General features: G+C 36.2%; 1 protein-coding gene across 1 annotated transcript in view; it reads left to right on the plus strand.

The window, feature by feature from the left end:
* Positions 1-223: 223 nt before the first annotated feature.
* LOC121352843 (nipped-B-like protein) overlaps positions 224-23,224 on the plus strand; it is a gene marked incomplete at its 3' end in the record, with an annotated part of 140,477 nt that continues 117,476 nt past the window's right edge. The window contains 1 exon segment of the mRNA XM_041466124.1: positions 224-357.

Consider the following 23,224-nt stretch of genomic DNA (forward strand, 5'->3'; position numbering starts at 1 on the left):
CAGCGCTGCCCCTCGGCCACCCTCCGCTCTCCCCGGCTCGGAGCGCGGCTCGGAACCGGTTCGGCGCGGCGCGGCCCGACCTGTGTTGATGTTGTGAAGCAGGCTCGGGGGGAAGGGATTTGCCTCGGCCGCACACCCCCCGGCTCTACATGTTCGCTGCACTGAGGAGGAGACGGAAGAGGAGCCAGCCCCCCTCCCGGCCCGGATTATTGTTGTTATATTATCTCCCCTCCTCCTCCTGCTCCGCGGCGGCGGCGGCGGCCCAGCGGCGGCGGCGGCTCCTCTGAGGAGGGAGGGGGGCGGATTTCTCTCCCCCTCTCTCGGATTCTCGTTGGATTCAGACGCCGATTTGCTCAGGTAATCCCCCCTCCTTGTCTCCCCTTCCCCTCCCTGCCCTCTCCAGCAGCGGGCCGGGCCTCTCAGCCCAGCGGCCCAGCACTGCCGGGAGCAGAGGGGATTAGCTGTTATCCGGGGGTAGAGGGGAGTAAGTGGCAACCGGAGGTGTTTATTTCGCAGCCCCCCTTCCTGCTCGGTCGGGTTTGGCGGAGGAGGTTGGTTTGTGCCGGGCTGCCGGGAGGCCCAGGCCCGGCGGAGGGCGCAGGCCCGCCGGCCAGCGCCTTTACTCCAGCTCGGGGATTAGAAAGGCGAAGCGGCTGCTCAGTGACAGGCCTCAACCCGAAAAGAGCAGGAGGAGGAGGAGGAAACAATACAATTAGTCGCAAAGGTGCACTGATCCTTTCCCATATTTACAACTTCACCTAGGGCAAGGAAGGAGGGTCCCAGCGCAGACAGCCTCCGAAGTGGGGCAGGAGTAAGTGGAGGCATAGGGGAGGAGAGACAATGTAAATACTCAGGAACAAAAATGCCACTTGTCTTTGCTATTACCTTATTCTTCTAACCAAGTGTGTTCTGAACATTAAAAAGTTTAAATGCTTTTGGTTTTATAATCTGCAGATGTTTCATTTCTAAATAACATTATTGGTTAGTATATTAATGACTTAGTATATTTATAGCATAAAATAGTGTTTGAAGGATGATTGACACAACATGAACACCTACAGACCTAAGAAATACAGATAGCCTAGCATATTGTATCAGGTACTCCGCACAATTTTGGTGTCTGTGTCCTGTATACGCTAGAGAAATATATGTTAAAGGAAGAAATATCATTTTCTGCTTCTAGCAAACGGAAAACAGGCAAGGGATCCTTTTTAAAGTGCTGTGTTTATGACATTTAAGGGACCAAGGTGAAGATGAGATCTTAACCAAAGTACTTGAGGATCACATGTAAATTTATTTAAGTGAAATGTGAGGAATGCTTAAAAAGTGTCATCTTTTCTTGTCAGACTATATCACTTTGAAATCCCGAGGTTGTTATTGGCTGTTTGTGTCCATGATGTTTGAATATGTAATAGGCGTCATTTTTACAGGTCAACTGTGTTTTGAAAATGACTGTTTATTAGTCTCAGGTCTTTATAAATAAATAGCAGCTGATTTACAATAAAGTAAATCTTGGCCTTATAAGTGGTAGAGTTGTAAGTGTTGCTAAAAACTCAGGCACATTTAAACAAACAACCTGTGAACTAATGAAAATACTTCAAAAGAAATTACATAGCTGCAGGAAATTTTAAGATACAAAGTTTTCATCCTTGTAGAGACAAATTTTGTTAGTGGCAAACGATTATTGATATTACATAATTTGTTAAAATTTCCGCAGGGTTTTTAGTTGTTCAGGTAGATTCGCTGTTATAAGATGTGGTTACTATATCTAATAGAGTAACTTTCTGGTGCATTGTGTTCAGAGTCTTGTAAATGAAACTCTGCTATCGTGCCTCCCTGTGTGCCCTGATACATGTTTAAAAGGGTGAAGTTAATATAGCTGTCACGTAGAAGGCGTGTTTTTAATGCTGTAAATCCGTGTAGTAGTCAGTAGCGTGTCCGTGATTTGTATTGGTCAGGGAGCAGTTTGAATTTTAAAAAGCCAGAAGATCCTGCTGAGCCCCAATCCCGGCCTCCCTTCCTCCCACTAATCTCCCATTCCTGTCTTTGTGCTGCCTGGTCCTGTTAGACACTGTTTGCAACAGGGCCTCAGGCCTACGTGCGTGAAGAGGAACCATTTACAGTTCAAAAAAGCAGCTTTTTATTTTTAAACTTTGTGAAATGCAGAGGGAGCCACTAGTCGTCTCTAACTGTCCCCACCTCGGTGTGTAACAGCGGAGTTGCTGTTTCCTTTTGCCCCGTAGTGTGCGTGGAAACCGAGTGTAACTCTGCTTCACAGGAAAGAAAGGACTGTGCAGAAGTAGTTGTAGTTCTTGGGTAGTTTTCATCATCAGGAAGCGACATTACAGTCCTAGCGTTTCTTGCGTCTATGTTTCAAACAGCTGCCGTGCTAAGAATGTGTTTGTTAAGCTAACATTAGTGAACTTTTCTGACTGATTTTTCATTTAAGAAGAGTTGCTTTAAATATTCTCGATATGAGCAGGAAATGAGCTACTGTAGTTACACAGTTCCTGTCAAGTTTATCTTGCCAGGGTTGTGCGGTTGTGTTTACAGCACCCTTTTTTTTTTTTTTTTTTTCTTCCTTTTTTTTTTTTTTTTAATCGGAACGGTGCACTTTTCTGGGTTGAAAAATACTTGTATTTATAAAGGGAAATACAAGATGTCTGTTTTTGTTTGTAATTAGTTTTTTGGGTTTGTTCTTATAAGCTGTATGTGGTTAATCTTGAATTAGTTGCCTGATCAGTTTATATAGTTTTACAGAAATATTTAAAGTTGAAATATTTATAAGAAAACCTATTTTTCTTTTGAGTTGCATGTTTTAGCATATTTGAGAGTGTGTGTGTGCATACGTGAAGCAGGCCTGTGGCACTTTCATACTACTTTTTCCCTCATGTTAGGAGCTGCTGCTGTTCCAGTGTTAATCACAACAACTATCTGCTTAAGGACAATGTATTTATTTTATTGATTTTATAGAAATAAAAAATTTATTATTCTCAAGATGTTAGTTGTAACATTTTATCAAAAAGAGAAAAATGCTCCTTTCTACATTTCATTTTGTACTTTTGCTTGATTTGTGCATTCTGAATTTACTTCCTTTGTGCAGGTTGTTTTTTTCCTCTCAATTTCTTGAACATTTTACCTAAGGTTATTCCAACAAAAATCTCTTCCTGAAATCTTTTGCTGTTGATTCAAGCTGGTTTTATACTTTTTAAAAATCAAAACATAGAAACAGGCTTGCTAGTAAAATAGTAATTTTTTTTTTTTTTAAACTTGCAACGTTTAAGTTTTGGCTTAGAAGCAGCAGATGGATCAGAGAAGCAAAATGATATACCTAAGCCCTTTTGAAAATCGTTGTTCTACATAAGAGCGCAGATACCCCATGAAACCTCATGCTTGAGACTCAGCATACATGAATGTTCATACAACTCTTCTTGCAGAATCAAGGCCATAGATAGTAATTTCCTTAGGAGAGTAGCTTTTTGTTTGTTTCTGTTGTTGTGTTAGTGTGATTATTATGGTAATATAACTTTAGTCCTAGAGTGTTTCATATATATGGTCCTCTTCAATATAAATAAACTATATTTTGGAGGATACTAGGTGAAAAATATGGATTGATTTAAGCTAGAGATCCTATTTCTATTTTTATATGTTCAGTGGCAACTGGACTTTCATGTCTATTATATTACAAAATCTTAAACTGATTATACCACATTTATATTAATATTTCATAAAAATTACATAAGACATATGAAGTTTCTGGAGAATTGCTGTAACTAGAGAGAAAAATATGTACTTTTATCCTGAATATCTAGACCTAAGAAAGAAATCATCTTCAAATTCACAGCTTTATCATTTCTAGAAAGTATGTTAGAGGAGTGCCTAACATTAATGAATGTGTGTAATTTGGATAACAACTATGGGCATACTTAATCAGAAAAATATGAGTAGTGATATGATAGAATTCGTTGACTGGTAGGTGTGAGGTGGGTCATCAGGCATTAGGGTGGCTATTTAGTATCACAAGACACTAAGAATATTTAACATTTGAAACAATGGCCATTTCAGTATCATACCATTTATTTTTGATCTTGTTTTTCATTTGCTTTTATTAGAAATAGTTCAGGTTCAATTAGCTTCTGATTTTGAAACGTCAGCAATAATGAACACTCAGTTGCAGAGAGATATCTGCAAGGAAGTGTTTGAAATTGGTTATACCTGTGTATTGTTGCTAGTAACTCTGTACAATAATGATCCCTTTTAATAATAAAAAAGGAAGTATTCTTGAAATTAAGAAAACAAATGTTTAACAATTGCAAAGTCCTTAATATAATTAATCTACATTTGTATTTTTATTTTCTTTGTATTGCAAACATACTTTTTAGTAGCTGATCCTGACCCCCAAAAGGTGCAAAAGAAGTGCTTTACATTGACATGTATGACACCCCATGAGTAAGGAAATGGCATTTGAGGAGATTGTGTGGGACCTGTGTTGTGTTTCACTTCCTGTCCCTACTGTTAACCATGGAAAAATCTCCCTAGCAAAAGGCAGGGAAGAAAGGATTTTGGCCCAGCTGTATGTGGAAACTAAAAGGGATTCCAGTCAGATTGAATATGATTGTATGTGGAAACTAAAAGGGATTCCAATCCGGTTGAATATGGTTGTTAATACTGTGTTTTAAGGTGATTACGTGGTCTACACAAATAACTTGAAAAAAATGTAAATATCCAAGACCAGTTATCATGTTGAAGTCATAAAAAAATTCTAGAAAAAGTTAATTTTATGGCCTTTAGAAATTGTATCAGTTTTAAGTGTAAGTAATCAGAGATCTCACATTCTTTTTATATGAGTAAATTATTACATTTTTCATTTTATTGCTGTGGCTTGATTTGAAGCGCTCTGGTTTTTGTAGCAGTGTGTATGTGTAGACATGCAATGCATTTTAGAGGAACAGTGTCAGAAAACCCTAGGCTGCAAAATAAGGGAGTCCTATAAGGAAATAGCAGATAGAGGAGCTGGGCCTTTAACTGCACCACTTCTACCCTTGCAGCCCCAGTTCAGTGCCTCATCCAGTGCATGTGAAATGCCAGCTGACCACTCTTATAACCTACTTTATGTACTCATCATTCACTCTGTAGCCTGTTGCCTTATTATCTGCTGTGTACATCCCAGTCCTTCAGGAAGGCTGAACTGTTTCCATATTTTAATTTGTAGAGTTATCTCAAAACAAGGTGCTTTGCAGACTTCAGAGAGTTTTGGTTTTGCACATCTGTAAAATATTTCTTCAATTTTATAGATGAAAGACTGAAATGGAATCAAAATAATCAATTTAAAAGCTTATAAATATTATCTATTGTGATGTGCTTTACTCATCAGATTTTTAAAGTTACTTTACAGCACTTAGGAAGTTCATAGCATTGTTTTTGTTGGCCCTATTTTTAGTCATGTGTATTCTACACTCCCAACTTGTCAGGCTCATTGTTTCTCCTCCTGAAGCCCTAAGAAGTATAGAATGGGTTTTCACTGGAGGCCTTAAATACCTATTAAATTTCAACTCTTTCAATCATGCTAACAGTTGGAGAAAACCAGACTACCTGTCCTGAGAACCTAAAAAAGAATTGCCGTCTATCTTAAAGTTTTATTGGGGAGAAGAGAGAACAGGGTAGATCATTAACTCAAATCATGCAGGAAATTAATTGTGGTTGCCACAATATCAAATACAGAGATACAAAATGTTACTGTTACTCTGTAGGATTGCTAGTTCCGTTTGGAAGGTATCCTAAGCATTGGGTTGAGATTCTTGGGGATAAAGCTCTGGCTCTTGACCTGATAATTGTTGCACTTGATGTAGAGTGCTTGAATGCCCACCTCTACACTCAGTGGTCAGACCACTGAGATGTCAGTCAATTATCACGCTCCTCTAAGACTATTAGTGAAGGCTGTTCTGAGGTGTAGTTAGTGTATTCCTAGCCAGAAGATTGCTTCCAGGATATAGGAAGTCCAGGCCCAAATGTGTAATTGTATCAGGCACAAAAGTTCTTGAACTTCCTTCTTCCCCTTTGGCTTTTTGTATCATGCTCAAAAGCGTGGCTCAGGGGCTGTGAGTACATTTTGGACCAGGCAGAATAAGTAGCACTTTAGTCTCATTAACTTACTTCCTTTCTGTCTTGTGCAGATTTTCTGTGAGAGTACATTTGTAGAGGTTTTTTGTTTGTTTTGTTTTGTCTGGTTTTGGTTTTGATTGTTTTCAAGAAGAATTGTTCTTCATAAAGTTTTCGGCAAAAGATATCTTGAATGTGAAACTTCTCAGTGAACTAGTTTTATTAACTGTGTTTTATTAAAATTCCTTAGTAGAAAAGTGTTATGTTCCACATAAGGCACCTCCTTTTACTTTGTAAGTTTGTGTTTCATGACATATATGTCATGTGCCATATATGGGGCAGTGATCCTGTGAATAACAAGAAGCAGTATATGATCATTTAATCAATGAATATCACAATGCACAAGGAACTAAAATATAGGTACAAGCAACCATAACTCTAACATTTCTTAATACTTCTGTGCTTGTTTTTGTAGTACTAACCTTTTTTCTCCCCTTTTTCCCCTCAAGCTCGCTGAATAACAAACATATGTCTGTGATAATGCATTCTCTATCTCTCATGCTTGAACTTAGTCTTTCCTCTGTGTTGACCTCAGAAAGGATGAGGTTGCAAATACTCCATCTCTGAAATTTTGTTTTCAAGTCTTATGACTTAGTAAGACTCTCTGTGTTTCTTTCATGTTATTTTCCATTCAGATGTGTTGCTTTCTCTTTTTCTTCAGATATGTTTTTGGGATATTGAGAATAGGAGGAAGAATTTGGAGGGCCCTTACCAGATGCTATGTACAGCACCTGAGTTTAATAATTGCTGTAGAAAAAATAATCTGGAACCTGCTTTTTGTAGTGTAAAAACCGGACAAATTTTGATGAGATTCTATGAGACTGTGATGACAACTTATGGGGAGTTCTTTGTGAAGATCTAAAATCTTTGATTTTTTAAAAAATTCGTTGTTACTTTTTTTTCTGACGGGAAAATTTTAAATCTGCTTGGTGATGTGTTTGTTAAGTTTCTAGTTAAAACTAAGTTAGTGTAATTGCTTTTCACTGTGTGAATGCTATATTTCCTTTTTCTCTTTCTTTTGAATTAATGGAAAATGGATTTTCTTTTGCTAGTATGCTCAGTAACGGTTGTCTCTTCTTGGCAGTTTCTTTTAAAAACTCATGTTGAGGCATAACCTGTAGCATAGCACAACTTCATTTATCCTGTTAAAATTTGGCAGTTACAAGGATTTGAAGCATTGCTTAACAGAGTTACTAGCTGACTTTAAGAATGCATGTTACTCCTTGCATGTAGGTAGGACTGGTTCTCCTCTGTTTCCTGATTACTGATCTACTATTTAAAGGCAGTGATTTCTTCTGACTTTGCTAAACTTCAGTCATTTGGGCGTTGAGTGAATGCCCTTTATTGACTTATTATCTGAATAATGTTTAAAGTGAACATAGTTCACTGGCTTCTAAGGGTAGTGATAGAGGAAAAAATATTTTAAAATTATTCTTTTTTTTCAAACTGTTCTTTGGGGAAAGGAGTTTAGAATTTCAGTGTGAAATAACTTTTTACATTAAGGATGTATATTTAGATGCCATTTGAAAAGTTTTCAGAAAATTGGGCAAATTATTAGTGTCTAAAAAATTAACTGATTTGCCTGATTGTAGGCGCCATTGTTGAAAAACATTGTGTGCACAGCAGAAATTTCCTAAAAAGTTCTAAGCAGTGAGATAGAGGTACAAACTCTTAGTTTTATGGTTTCCATTCTCTGCTTATCCACAATGCAGATTAATTTAAGTGTGTAAAAGACAAGAAGTGAAATTGCGGATGGATAGAAGGGTGAGCATATGGAGAAGGAGAGCAGTGGGCTGGAACTGGACTTAGACGGCTGGGAAGGGAATGGAGTTTGAAGGGTAGGAATTGGTAGAAGGCAGGAGCTTTGAAGTTCTTAGGGAGCAGGGCTACTCCTTAAGATGATCAGCACATCTCCTAAGAAGACAGTCTGAGAGAATTGGGAATGTCTGAAGAAAAGAAGACTGGGGAGAGACTTCATAGCACTTCTCAGTACTAAGTGGGCTATTTCGTGAAAGCTGGAGAGGGATCTTTTACAAGGGCATGTAGGGCATGTAGTGCTGGGACAGCAGAGAATAGCTTTAAAATGACAGAGGGAAGGTTTAAATTAGGTCTTAGGAAGGCATGTCTTACTGTGAGAGTAGTGAGACAATGTGTTGCCCAGAGAAATTGTAGCTGCCCCATCCCTAGAAGTGTTCAAGGCCAGGTTGGATTGGGTAGTGGAAGGTGTATTTGCCCATGGCAGGGAGGATGACCTTTAAGGTTCCTTCCAACTCAGATTCATTCTATTGTTCTATGAAATGACTGAACTGTAGTGACTGGATAAAGGAGATGGTGGGGCAGACACAAATGCCCTTAAGAAAGATAAAGGAAGAGCTGTGAAACAGCCTTATCAAGAAGCAAAGGCAAAAAGATACTGTGAATTTGCTTGTACAGTTAGGGAAAGCAGTTCAGGGATGAGAACGGATGGGAAGTGTGTTCTGAGAGAGGCCAGAGAGGGGAAGGAGAAGAAATTGCCTGGGAAGCCAGAAGAAGAAAACAAGGATTGGCTGGGCAAAGAAGCATTATTTCACACAGAAGAATTCATTGTTTGAGTTGTCCTTTTTTTTTTTTTTTTTTCCCCCCCAGTATTTTTTTCGTTTTTGGGAAAAAAAAAAAAAAGCTCAGAAATTTGAACTACTTCTTTTAAGAGCAAATGATAGAAGGTTCTCTAGTTCAGATTACTTGTATAGGTATGTGTGCCACCTTTGTGAATGCATTGTGGTATTCTTAAGTCTGTAATCCTTTTTTACTGACAGCAGGATATCTATTCCAGTGATTGTGTAAAATAAGTTGAATTGTGTTTTTAAATTTTTTAATACAACAGGTTTTATTATTATCTCCAAGTATTTGCCTTAGATATTATTGATTCTGCCTTGGAGAAAGGGATAAACTCTAGAGATTGCTTTCACTCCTGTCTTTTATGATTAAACATTTTGATTCTCTTTGGTATTCAGTGTGTAGCCTTTTCCCTGAATTGTTTTGTGTCATGAAGCCCTACTCCAGAGACAGAAGTCTTAATTTCCTCATAGGTTTTCTGTGGCCAGAACACTGGAATATTGTAATTCCGCAATTAAGCTCCGCAAATGCTTATTTTAAAAATGTTTTTGACAGTAGTATGTAAGTTGAATACTGAGATGAAGAAGCTGGTCTTTATTATCTTTGGAAGTCTAACTGGAACAAGTATAGAACCTTAATTTTAAATTAACTGGCTTTTTTTTTTTTTTTTTAAATCATTTTTATGGTAATAGTAGAACAGATTTTGTTAATTTTGGTTACAAATATGACTAATCAGTGCTTGTTCAAATTAGGCTTTGGAGCTTGCAGGGTAAAAGGAAAACAGAAATATTTGCCATTGGTAATAAAAATAAAATGAGATTCCCAAGAGTGATGTTTTTCTGTTTCCTGCTATCTGATCTGAACCTTCTTTCCCTTTGTAATTACTTTGTTTTTACTTGGACTTGAAGTGTTATGTGTACAACAGACCTTACAGCCTTACAAATAGACTCTGATTCATTTCCAGAGCAGATCCCTCCTGTATGCTGGAGGAAGATTGGGCCTAGGGATGGCAGAGAAGTGTTACACAATTACATAATCCAAGGACCATGCCAGAATTCTTGGAGGCAAGGGACATTTATTAACTTTTGATTGACTTTGCAAAGATTTTCAACCTAGAGGTGTGGGATTTTCTGTAAAAGTCTAGAAACTTTTGAGTCAATACTCAGAAAAAAGTAATGTATTAGTATTTGTTGATACCAACTTTTCAGTGCTGAATGCTCTGCTTTAGGGGATTTTTTTAAAGTCATGCCTCTAACATTTTTAATAGTAAGAATTTTAGCATACAGCTGTGCATTTAGTGTGATGCATTTCTAAGCATTGTCTTGTGAAATAGCTGTTAGAGTGCAATAAGTGAAATTTACAATCTTGAATTCTACATCATAAAAAGGTATTGGAGTGAGATCAAAATGGGACTTTGTTGTGATACTGCTATTGAAAAGGTCACCCCTTGAATGTCAGTCAAAAGTTTGAGATTGAGAGATGCAAAATGGAACTTAGGTCCTCTGGTGCTGAGTAAGGGATCCATATTGGTTAGTTGATACAAAACACTGGAGATATTTTTACATCCTGGAGTTCAGTTTGAATCACTTTATTTGAAAATCATATTCTCTCCTTCATTTTTTTTCCCTGTTCTAATGAATTTTCTTTGCACTGTGATGTAGTATTCCTTCAGCAGGAGGAGAAGGGAATGGTCATCTCCGCATAAAATATAAAGCCAGTCAAAGACACTAAGAGATAGTGACAAATGCATGTTTGAATGTCCTGCTACTGAGGAGGATTTCAGAATCTATCTGATACCTCAAGCAAGTGTTCAATCTCTATCCTCCTGAGGTTTTAAATGAAGTGTTGGGGGCAGTGGGTAGTACGCAGTGCCAAGTAATCCATTTTCTATGTTAGTTATGTTGAAAGCATGTTTATGACTGGACTTTCTTACTCTGAAGGTCTTGCCCAGACTTACGCGTAAAGCAGGTGTTGAACTGTTTAGTACTGACATAGACTGAAGCAAGGTTGTAGGGAGCTTTTCTGGTGATAAGTCAGGTGACTAATGGCTTAGAGAGTTGTAGGAGCACACTGTGCACTCCAGAGTCACTATTATAAAAGGTTATTTAGAGTTATGACTCTGCATATTTACTCACTGGGGTAATTCCCTCTGGCATTCTATCTAGCGTGATATAAAATTTAGTCATGTTATTTGCAAAAATAAGTAATTTATTTTTACCATGGAAAATATAATTAAAATAGTTGAGGAATTGAAATAAAAATGGAATGGTTAAAAGACTGTTTTGTCTGTAATTCACTAAATATCGTTACATGAAGAAGCCATCATACTACTGGAAAGTAAGCATTCTCAGTTTTCACATATGAACAAGCCATCATACTACTGGAAAGTAAACATTCTCAGTTTTCACATCATACTATAATTTTAGCCTGCAACCTGGAGAAAGAATAATGAGAACCATTTATTAATTTTGTGGTGTATTAAATGCTTGTCTTGAACTAGTAGACTTCAGAATAGGAATTCCCTTTTTTTTTTTTTTTTTTTTTTTTTTTTTTTTTGGTGAATGTTTGTGTTTATTCCTGACAAATCTTTTTCCTAGACTCAGAGTAGACATATGATGTCATGGAATTAAGCAAATTCCTAATCACGTCTTGATAAACAATTAGTCAGTGAAGTCTTATAGAAAGCTCTGTAGGTGGACTTCGGAGAATTCAACACAAGTCCTGGTAATCTGAAGGTATTACGTGCTCATTTACAGTGAATGTTCAATTGTGTGTGTGTAGCATGTGGCAATTGCACATAACTTGGGTTAACTTAAACCTGTTTCATTGCTGGCTAAGGTTGGATTAATTTGCATTTTTCGTGGGCATTATGTACAATTATTGAAAGTCAGCTGATGCATAGTTAACTAGACAGTGTAATCTACCTGGACTAATCAGCTTGTCCAAGTGTGGCTGTCACTCCACATAGCCCAATGTAAAATTTGGGTGAGAACAGTGTTTGCCTGAAACAAAAACATTTAAGGTCTACTATCTGTCCTTACTTATTGATACAGATGTAAATTGGAGCAAGTGTTTTGGGAAGGACAAACAGAATGGATGAAATCCTCATTGTAAAATACACAAATTTTGTAATTCTGATAGAAGATATCATAAACCTTGTTATAGATATAGCAGATAATTATTTTAAACAAGAACAGAAACATTGGTTTTATGATGATCCTTAAATACTTATGCTATTTTGTGATGAATCAAACAAAAGTTAGAAAATTTACATACTTTAGTTTTAAAGGTGACCCTATAGAGAGCAGTATCAGTAACCAAAGACATTAAACTTGCTGTACAGAACTTATAAATTTTATTTGCAAAAAGACAGTTACCCTGAGAGGAAGAATTTAGTTTACTTTCATGTGCATGATTATGATTTATAAACATTCTGTAAATCAAGTTACATGCAGGTTCATTCATAATGCTTTAAAATTGTACTTTTGCAAATGGATTACTTTCAGTAATCCAGGGTTTACGCAGATGTGATTACTAAAAATTCATATCAAAGTATTTGGTTCCTTAAATAAGAAATAACAAGAACCTTAATGTTAGGGTATTAACATACAATAGAATATGTATTTTTTTAACTCAATTATTATAGTAGTAAATAGCGGGTGCACACAAAACAAAATAATTTCTTTTTAGATAAGACATAACAATTTTTAGGCTAGATTTGCCCATTAAGGGTAACAATAGCTTTGTGATCCTGTTGTAGTTACTTAGTATTGTTCTGTGGTTAATTAGGTTTTTTCATAATCATTGTTAATTGTTTCATGAATCTTTGTAAGTTAAAGATGTTTATATTTTGGGGGAATGACGGGGGAGTAAGTTGTGGTCTGGAGTGCTAATTGATTGAGTGCTAAGACTCAGCAAAGATCAGCTTTAGTCTTCCCTCAAAGGTACTGCCCTAAACATATGTATTTCTAGCAGTGCTGTGGTTTACATTTTACTCTGTATGTTTTTATTAGCATTCATCAGTGATTTATGATCGGCAAACAGCTGTAACTCTACTTGTCTTATAAGACAGTGAGCTGAAAATCATAGAACACTTACTTTAGGATATTTTAAAATGTTTAATTTTAAAGTAATTAGAAGATACAATGATAATAATTAAATTTTATGAGGGTTTAATTGTTTTTTTCAAGATAGTTAAAATTTTGCTCAGTTGACTGTAGCATACTGATAGTAACACCAAGGTTGGGGATTTGATCCCCATGTGGACCATTAATTTATGAGCTGAATTATGATCCTTGTGGGTCTTCCAACTCAGAATATTCTGTGATCCTTTGTGACACTTCAGATATAATTTATCTCTATTTTAAAGTCCACTCCCTTCCTAGAAAAAGGGAACATGTAATTGCAAATAATCTAGTTCAACAGGTTATGAAAATAAAGTGCTCAGCATCCAATTGTGTGACTTCTGTTAAAAAATTAAGCATGACTCACTAATCTAGTCTTCACTTTATTCTTTAATTTGATTATCTGCATGGTCAGTTATGATTATCCTTGTATTTGTAGTGTATGGGCCATGGTTCACCTTTACCTTAGCAAGAGCTGGGACAATAGTGCTGTCTGAATTCTAGTCAAAAGTTTTGTATAAAAGCCTCAGTGTAATTGAGAGCTGTAATTAGGCTTCTCTTGCACAGTAGTGAGGTTCAAACCTTTAAGAAGAGATGGTTGTCAATTAGAATTAAGTACCCGGAGAATAATAATCTTTTTTGTTCTTCTACATAAAAGATGAAGAAGAACATCTGTGTGTTGTCAGGAGTGGAAAGATTCAGTGTGGAATTTTGTGGTGTGACCCTGTGAGGTCTAATTGAACCTTCATGAAGGAGTTTTTGGGCCTTTGCCTTAAACCCACAACACAGTCACCTGTGCAGCCTGGAACTTGGAACTGTGTCCCTGGCCTAAGACATACTTCTTTTATGTTAGCTCATCAGTTTAGAATTTAGAGATTTAGATATAGGATGCACATGGATTTTTATTTAATCAATTAAATGGTATCTGCAGCTCATAGAAATAAAGTTCGCAAATGGGAAAATGCAAATTTTTCAGTTTTGGTCATTAATTGATGACCAACTTTCTCATATTGGAAGGTGTGACTTATTTATATAAATATGGAAAAAATAGTTGCTGTATATGAATGAGTAGAGAAGCATTTGCAGTGCCTTTATCCTCTCTCAGATTTTACCATCCATTTCTTTGAACAAGTATTGCTAAGAGCACTATTTTCTTTCATGTATTAATGGGTTTTTGGCATGTTTTTTATTTGTCAGCTTCATTGACTCCTTGCTTCTATAAATGAGAGCTTATATGTGTGACATAATTAGAATATACTTTCTGGAAAGGCCATGTAAATACTTTAGTAAGTGAAGTTGAAAACAGGCTTAAATAACATAAACCAAGCTGCTCTTACACTGAGACTTACATTTCTGTGATGTCTCTGGTTAGTTTAAACATCTACTTTTCAGAAAAGTGTAGTCATTTTTTGTTCATAAGGGCTTGCTCACCTCTCTCTTTTCCCTCACTCCTCCATAATTTTGCAATTGGCTATTTAATCACTAACTCTTATAAGCCAGTGAAGAAGCCACATCTTGAAAGGATGCTCTGGGAGTACAAGCAAATAAAAATCTTTCTTGTCCTGTTTCTTTGGAGCATTGACAGAAGATATTGGTTGAGTGAATTATGAACGAGGCTGAAGCTTTGCAAGTATGTGACATGAACTAGATGATCCCTTTCTTGCCTTGCAAAATACAGAGAAATGTATTTTGATGTCAGTGAGTTGGGTAGGTTTGTGGGAGAAAACTTGTTTTCTGAGGGAGCATTTGTTGTTGATTTGCTATGAATTTCATTGTTTGTTTTGTGGTATTGCAGTGCTTGATTAAAATATTTATAAACTATTTGGGAATACTTACTTTCAAAATATGTTGCTAAACTAGATCCTGAGAAATGTTTTGGCTGGTTGGAAGACATTAACAACTTACACATTTCAATATAATAGAACAGATAATAATGCCAGGATCTTTTATTTTCTTGGGTTTTGGGGTAAGATGGATTAACATGTATGAATGTGTTGTCTTGTTTTCTTACATATATTAAGTTTTAGCAGTTATATGATCTAGTGAGAACTTTCTCTGTTTGCAATGTACAGTTTTCAATTATACTCTGCTCCAAAGCAAAACAGAAACAGTGTATGGCATCTCTGGTTTTTGGAAATCTTACATTAGTAAAAATCCTTAATTTGACTTTTGAAAACAACATAGTGAGATTTGTTGGGAAAATTCAAATCAAAGTGTGCTAGAGCTGCAATTGTAGAATGTAATTAAAGTGTTCTATTTCAGAAATAATGTAATGTTATAAAGCTGAAACAACTAAGTTCTGTTATTTTAAATTGAAGTTGATATAAATGGAAATATTTTCTAAGATGTGTCCACTTTGACATATGAGAGTGTTCAGTGAAGCACTCTACTTAAAAAAATTCTCATTGAGTTACATGGATAGGTGTTTGGGAAGAGCATAAATATTTTCTCTCTAGCCACTAAAGGTGAGACAAGTAGGATTTTCACTAGTGTCTCCCCCTTGTACTGTGTTTATAGGGGTCTCATACGCTGTAATGTTATGTGAATAAAGTCCTAAAACTTCTGGCCATTAAATTATTTCTGTTTCTGTACATGTACAAGTTAAGATATCTTCCAGTCTTGTATGCTTTTTGCTTTTCCAGTTATTTTCTAGATCCTATTATGGTCCATTTTAGAGAGCCTCAGACAGCTTTGATCTCATGGATTATTTAAAATTTTTGCTAAATAGGCAGGTTTGTTAAGATATTGCAGGAGATGCCAAGGACTTCAGGAGAAGATTCAGTTGCCTTGGCACAAAGCATGATTTTTTTTTTTTACCAGATATGTTTTTGGAAAATACAAGACACAGAGCATTAAGGTGGTCTTAAGTCTGTGGTTCAGTTTGATATCTCTCATCCATAGCACTGTCTACTATATTTTTTTTGATCAGGTTCATATTCAGAACCATTGTAATATGAACATCTGTCGTTTTTCACCTCCCCAGTTTTGAGTGTGCTACATTTAAGTTTCCCTAAGCTAAAAACAAGTACTCTGGATGCAATGATTATATTAAGACTAGCCAGGTAAACTATGGTAATCAATGAAGTTTAGCTGAAATTACTAATTTCTTGTATTGTAAAATTGGTGGTTTAATTATTCGAGTTTGACAGCATAGTACTAGGGAAGCATAAAGACTATAAATCCAAGCCTTTATGATGCAAAATAAAATCTCTCTTTTCAGATCAAGGAAGTTTATTAGGAATGACCATGCTTAGTCAGTGCACACCCTCTTCTAAATTATAGAATAGGTACTTTGTTTATCTGAAGAGCAATACTTTTTCTACAACAGGTAGTGCAGAAGCTTTGCAATTACTGACATTAAATGAGTCTATTAAACTAGTTGATTCAGAGGTGTTGAGTTGTAGTGAGAAATAGCTGATATGTATAGCTGTGATCTTCTGACTCTCCAAAACTGGAAAAGTAAGGAAAAATGCTTTTACTCAAAATTAATTAATGAAACCTCTTTATCAAGTTTTATTTACATTTTGTGGTAAGAGCCTCCTTAACGCTGCAATTTAATTTGAATCAGTGAAAAGGACAGTTTTTCAAAAGATTAAATATCTGTGGTAATACTGTTGCATGCAGTCATTACATATTGACTGAAGAGTTCTTTCTGGATTATATATCTTTCCCTTCCCATGTTTTGTGTTTGAGGTGGGAAGTACAGTTTTGCATTAGTTTTAAATCACATTACCCAATAGATTGTCATATGCAGGAGTTTAACTGTGAAAAACATTAATGAAATCTGAAATCCTCTAATATCTTTCTAGTTTTACAGTGGTTCTTCTCTTAGACATCATTTTGATATTGCTTGCCCAGCTACCCTTGTAACTACAGCTTTGATTTACTGAAACGAAAAAGGTTAATTTAGGTACTGTTACTGGAAAGTGTTACTGGTTAGAAATTTTTATGATTAGCTTGGTATCATTAACCTTGCTTGCATTATCTATCTGTGTTTGTGTGTCTGTATATAATACAAAGAGAACTAACAAATGTATCGTTTGAAAACCGGTTTGAGTACCAGGCAGAAAAAACCCCAAGCAGTCAAGCTGTGATTCTTAACAAAAAATGTATTGATTCCTGAAAAACAGCCTTTCAGAATATTTGATTATTTCACTATGATGTGTCAGTTGCCTTTCAGTCTGTTTTCTGAAACAATGGGGGACATGAATTACTGTGTTGGAAATCACTTTATTATTTTTCATAAGGATTTGTCTATCCAACTGAATGTATTAAACCAGTTAGAGACATGCTATGAAACTATATGTCAGTATTAATGGTAGTCACTCTTCTCTGTACTTGAGGTTTTCTCTGAGTATAATTTCACAGCTTTTCAAGTTCTTAGCTTGAAGAGTGTGCAAAACACAGTACAATTATGTAGAAGGTGATATGTCTAAAAAGCGGGGGGGGGGAAACCTTTTTAAAAGGTTTGCAACTTTTAAATTTTCCAGTACCTTCAGTAGAGAGTCATCCTGGCTAATTAGGGGTCATACCCAGCTTTGGATCACAGAACTGTTTTGGTTGGAAAAGACTTCCTAGATGGAGACCAACTGTAGGTTGAGTTCAGCCATTCCATAGCTTACACAGCTTGTGCCTTTTGACTCTTGAAATTGTGTGACTGATTAACTGTTAATTAAATTATTAAGAAATAAATTGTTAAGAAACACTTTTTCTAATACTGCTTGAGAGGTCTTGGGTGCATTGTAGCAGAAATGTTGTCAGTAAGAAAATTTTTTTAAGTTAACCACTAGAATAGCAATACACTGTATTGACATGCAAACTGGTATTTTAAAGAATGTGTTGCTATATTCTGTTAGTTTGGCCTTGCCTTAATTGTATATTTTGCATTTGACTTTGGATTTTCTGTGTGCTAAACAGGTCTCTCACTGAATTCCTGTGTAAGGTTATATATTGTATTTGCAGGGCCCCCAGGCAAAGGAAGGAATCTGACTCCATGTTCTCAGAAGGCTAATTTATTACTTTATGATACTATATTAAAGAATGCTAAAGTATACTATACTAGAGAATACAGAAAGGTTACTTACTGAAAGCTAAAAGATAATAATGAAAACTCATGATTCTCTCCAGAGTCCTGACACAGCTTGCACTGATTGGCCATTGAGTCAAAATAATTCACAGCAGAAACCAATGAAACGATCGCCTGTTGATAAACTATCTCCAACCACATTCCAAAGAAGCAAAACACAGGAGAAGCAAACGAGATAATTATTGTTTTCCTTTTTCTCTGAGGCCTGTCAGCTTCCCAGGAGAAAAATCCTGGGTGAAGGGATTTTTCAGAAAATATGAATGTGACAGTTATATCTTTTAAAAAGTCTTAGGTTAAGGGCTGAAGATAACTAATGCAGTAGTATGTGCCTCTCCCTGTTCACCACATCTTCTGTTAATCAGGCATGTCTGCCTACCACCCTTTAAAACTCAAGACAACTTTCCGCTCCTTTACAGGCCAGTGAATACATCTGCAAGATCCATAAATATTCCTGAGAAATATTTCTGTCGAAGCCCAGGCTGTACTTGCCCCTTCATTGAAGTACTACTTAATTTCTAGTATTTACTAGTGCTGTTGTTTGTGAGTCATGAATCATGTTGGGGTCATTAAGCTTTTTGAAGAGGATTACTTGACAGTGTTGGAGTTTGTGCCAAAATATTCCTGAGGTTTTACACAGAAGATGTTATGCTTTAGAAGACCTGTATGCCTAATTTGGAGTTTAGAGGTCAGTCTGTCCACAGAATATAATTCAAGTTAGAGAAGAGCTTGCCTTTCATATCTGAAAAAAGAACCTGTATAAAATTAGCCATTTTCAGTGAACAGTGAGGATTAAATTGAAAGTATGCCATATATTCTTCTTCACAACGTTGCATGGGTTAAATATCTACATATATCCACAGAAGTTTCAGATGTCCACTGTAAATTGTTTTCAGTCAGTTTATTCAATAGACCAAAACTACCTTCAAATGAGCTGTTAGGGTTTACTTGGCAAGTGGAATATCAAGTGTAGTTTGACTTTGGATCTTCAGAGGGCAGCATGGGTAATCCTTCAACAGTATAAAAATAGAAACCATGGTAATTTTGCTGACTTTCTAGTCTGCAGTAGTAGTAACTTGGTGAAGTCTTAGGTGTTTTTCTCTAAAGCAGTACCAGTGAAAATGGCCAGAGGTTGCCAGGGTTGTTATGCTCCTGTGCTGCAGTCTAAGGTAAGGTTTCGTGGACTCTGCCAAACAATATTATAGTAATTCTTCAATGATCTAAGTGTATTTTAGTGATCATATGTTTTCATTTTATAGTGATTATAGTATATGGTTTTATTATAGATATATAAATTTATTTATTGTCAGGTATGTGGGGACAGTCAGGGTGTTTGACAGTTGTTGAACATTGTGATATGAGTATTTGAAGTGACCAATTTCCCCATATGGACCAAATTGCAATAAGATGGTAGAAACAAGTGAAACAGAAATTGCCTGGTTTGGATCACTGGATAGTCTCTGGAGCAGCTGGAGGTGAGAGGCCTTTCATCAGAGGCCTAAAGTTTATTATAAAGTTTATAATGTTGCCATGAACCTTTTCTCTCTTTGTGTGGGTTTCATTTCTTTTCCTGGGGAGGGGTGGGGGGGTGGGTGTTGTTTGGTTTTGTTTTTCTTTGTAATTTTCCCCCATATATATCTGGGTTTTTGTGTACATCTCAGGCTTAAATTATTACTCTAATATTTAAGAATTTGGAAATACCAATAAATAAGACAGAATTCTCTCTATCTCTGCTCTCAAACATTATGTCGTTTTCTCACCACTGCCTCCACTAACACTGACATTGATGTGCTGTATTGCTGGTGTCCTGTCTTGAGAGAGAGCAAAAGGAGCAGGATTAATCCTAGTTTCTATTGGTGTTTATGTAATAAATATTTCTCTTTATCTTTGCATGAAGCAGTGGGACAGTATGGAAGGAAACCTGGCTAGTGAATAGAACTGAGAGAAAAGTAAAGCAGTAAGAAGTAAAATAGTTGAATTTGAGAAAATGTTATTTTGTAAAAAAATACTTTGAAGAGTTGCTGGTTACAGCAGTGTTAGGAAAGGAGATATATTTGGTTTTTTCTTTAGAGGTTGGAAATATACAGAAAAAGGCAAAGGGAGATAAAGAAATGGTTAGCACCTTTCTGCTGTTTCTCAATCCAGCTCCTAATAGCATTAGAAAATTGATTAGAAAATTAGAAATTTCTTGAGTACCCCCTTTCAGGATAAGATTAGGTCATCTCGTTCTTACCCTCCTGTTTGTGTACTATATTGTGCTGTCTCATTCAAATGAATAATGAATCGGAGACAGTGCTGTGAGAGCAGTAGCTTTTAGTAGCAGTCAGTTCAGCTGTTACATGGAACTTTATCCTGTGCTTTGTGTCAGCACCTTTAGTGCTACTACTCTCACTCAGCGTCTCTCATTCTCAGGTTGTCCTGCATTTATTGTTTTGTATGTTAATTTCTATTTACTCTTTCTGTTTCTTGATGTGTTAATTTACAGAAGGCCATGGGACTAACTTTTGTCGACTGATGTTATTTCATGCTCCTTTTTTTGTTTATGTACACAATACAGTAAATTTTAAAATTATTTTAGACTGTGAACAGTCTAAATTTTAAATATATTAATAATTCTGAAGTAATTTAGATTCCAGCTTCCGTGTCTTTAATCTAGCCTACAATACAAAATGCTTATAAAATTGCCACACTAATGCAAAAGTAAATGAAACTGAAATATTCCTGTATAAAACACATGTTTTCTAGGCCTAAACTTCCATTGTCAAAGTATGATAGCATAATGTTTTTGTATATGAACAGAGAGAGACTTGTTTGCACTTTTGCTATATTTGAGTTGCAAAGCTGCAGGAAGTCAGCTATGACCATATTTCAGCGGGTGCACAGCAGCCTGAAGAAGAGACCTAAGCCAGAATATTGGCAATATAAACTCATTCAGCAATTTCCCAGGAAAACAATCAATTCCATACCTGAAATAAGTAGTTTTTCAGAAGCGGTGAAAGAGTAGCTGATGTCCTCAGCTATGTGGCTGCCTTCTAAACAAAAAGTTGCAATAAGTTTCAGGAAAGATGGGGTAATTTGTGGGTTAATGAAATAGGTAAGTACAGTTATGTTTACAAGTTTATATAAATAGTTATCATGGTTAGCTCTGTCCCAGCTAAAACCAGCACCTTCGTGTATACAAGCCGTACCTTGCTCACGATAATCAGCAAGTGTTCTATGATTTTTAAGGAGAGTATTGTTCAAAAAAGATACCAGGGTGGAGAACACAAAGGACTTGTGATGTATCCAGGAAATTTACTTTGTATACAGAAGACAGAACAAAGCATTCAAAGCATTTGACTGTTAGTATGAGAGGAGCAAATGATAGAGGAGGCTGGCCTTATTGACAGTGTGGAGGAGATGGAATGAAGTGTGATGTGAGACAAAGCGTGTATGTGCTACGGGAAAAACCGCAAAATCTTGCAGCTGTAACATTGTGGGGTAGATATGGAGCCTGGATGAAGACAGAAGGTAAAAAGGTGGGCTCCAAATGCCATAATGACAGTTGTAACAATTAATTACTCTGTAGGGCATGAAGACAAAACTGGTCTGAAAACACAATGTAAATGACACAATCAGCTAAAATAAAAGATGACCGAGTGGAGCAATTGTGACAGAGGGCTACTGAGATGGTTAGGGGGCTGAAGCATGAAATTTAGTAGTAAGAATCTGAGGTTTGGTTGTCGTGGTAAAGAGAAGGCTAAGAGAGGGATTGAAATGCTTTCTCTAAAACGTGGCTGATAATGACCATTTATGTGGAAGGCATGGCAGACTTCTCTGAGGGGCAAAACAAAAGAAGCAACAGCTGCTGTTGCAATAAGGGAAATGCTGACTGGATTTAGCTGGAAAAAAATTCACAGTGAATCCCCATTCTTGACAGCAGATTTTGACGAGCATGGCCCTTAGTAACCCGACATAACTGAGATTGCTCTTACTTTGAGCAAAAGGTGGTCCCTTTGACAGTAAATGAGCTGATTTTGTGCCAGCTTCTGTTTAGAATCATTGCCTATACTTAGTAGCAACTGGAGGTACTGAGAGAAAGCTTTGTTAAAATACTGGTCAAGTTCATTCTTACTTGGTTTATGTATTCAAGGTTGTCCAAGTGTGAATACAAAGTTTCATCTAACTGCAGCATTTGGTAGTTACTTGCCTGTCTGAGGTGAGTTACAAGGTGCCTCTCATGGATTTGATGGAATTAGATGTTTCAGTTAGATAATGATGTTAATCTAAAAGGTAGCTTTTAAAATGTAATTTCAGATTTCTAGATCTGATTTACTGTGATTGCATATCCAGTGTTTGAAATTCTATGTTTAAATGATGAAAGAAAGAGTGGAAATCATTGTACTAGAGTAACTTACCTGGAGGTGTTTCCTGCTGGGTGTTACTCAAAGCAGTCATAATTAGAAGCTCTGTTTTTTCCTAATATTTTTATTCTTTATTTCCAGTTCTTATGGATGTACCTTTTTGTAGATGGAAACTATTGCTGTGTCTTAAACTCAGTGTTCTTTCACAGTAGAGATAGCTGAAGAATATAATTTAATATTTTCTAAAGGACATACTTAATTTTAGCTAGTGAAAAGTTATATGCCAGTTAAGAATCAAATTTTTCCTTCTTAGCACAAGAAGGAATGCACTGTAATGTAAAGCAGTGTTAGACATTAAAAGATAGTTATAAGGAAATAAGAGTTCTGAAAGATGAATCCACAAGCTTTATAAAACAGAATCTTGGTAAAAAACCATGATCAAAAAGAGTTACCACTGGTGGATATAAAATTGCTATCTATTGTCAGCATATGGAAGATTTGGAATATCTGTCAGGATACATTTAATAACCTTGAGAGCTGCAGAAATAGAGGTAGGATAAAATTCAAGTGCGAAATATTGGTACATTTAAAGATTTATTACTAGAAATTATGCTGTAAACAGACAGCTTTTTGCATGGTAAGTCAGAGGAAGCATAAGATTTGTGTGTATTAATGTTTTTACAAAATACTTAGTCATCAGTAAAAAGAGACCGTTAAAAAGCATATGCAGTTTTTTAATCTATCAGAAGAGGCATGTCTTTGTAGAAATATTCAAGTATCAGTATATGCATTGACATGCAATGTATTGGTGTGTGATCCTTTTGGGCTCAGGAAAATAATGAGATGGTATCAAGTGTGTAGGATAGTAAGAAGGTTGGGAAAATTTATTTTATGCAAAAACTTATTTTTGTAGCAAAGTG

This window comes from Pyrgilauda ruficollis, unplaced genomic scaffold (genome assembly GCF_017590135.1).
Source record: "Pyrgilauda ruficollis isolate IOZ18807 unplaced genomic scaffold, ASM1759013v1 scaffold199, whole genome shotgun sequence".
Taxonomy (NCBI): Eukaryota; Metazoa; Chordata; class Aves; order Passeriformes; family Passeridae; genus Pyrgilauda; species Pyrgilauda ruficollis.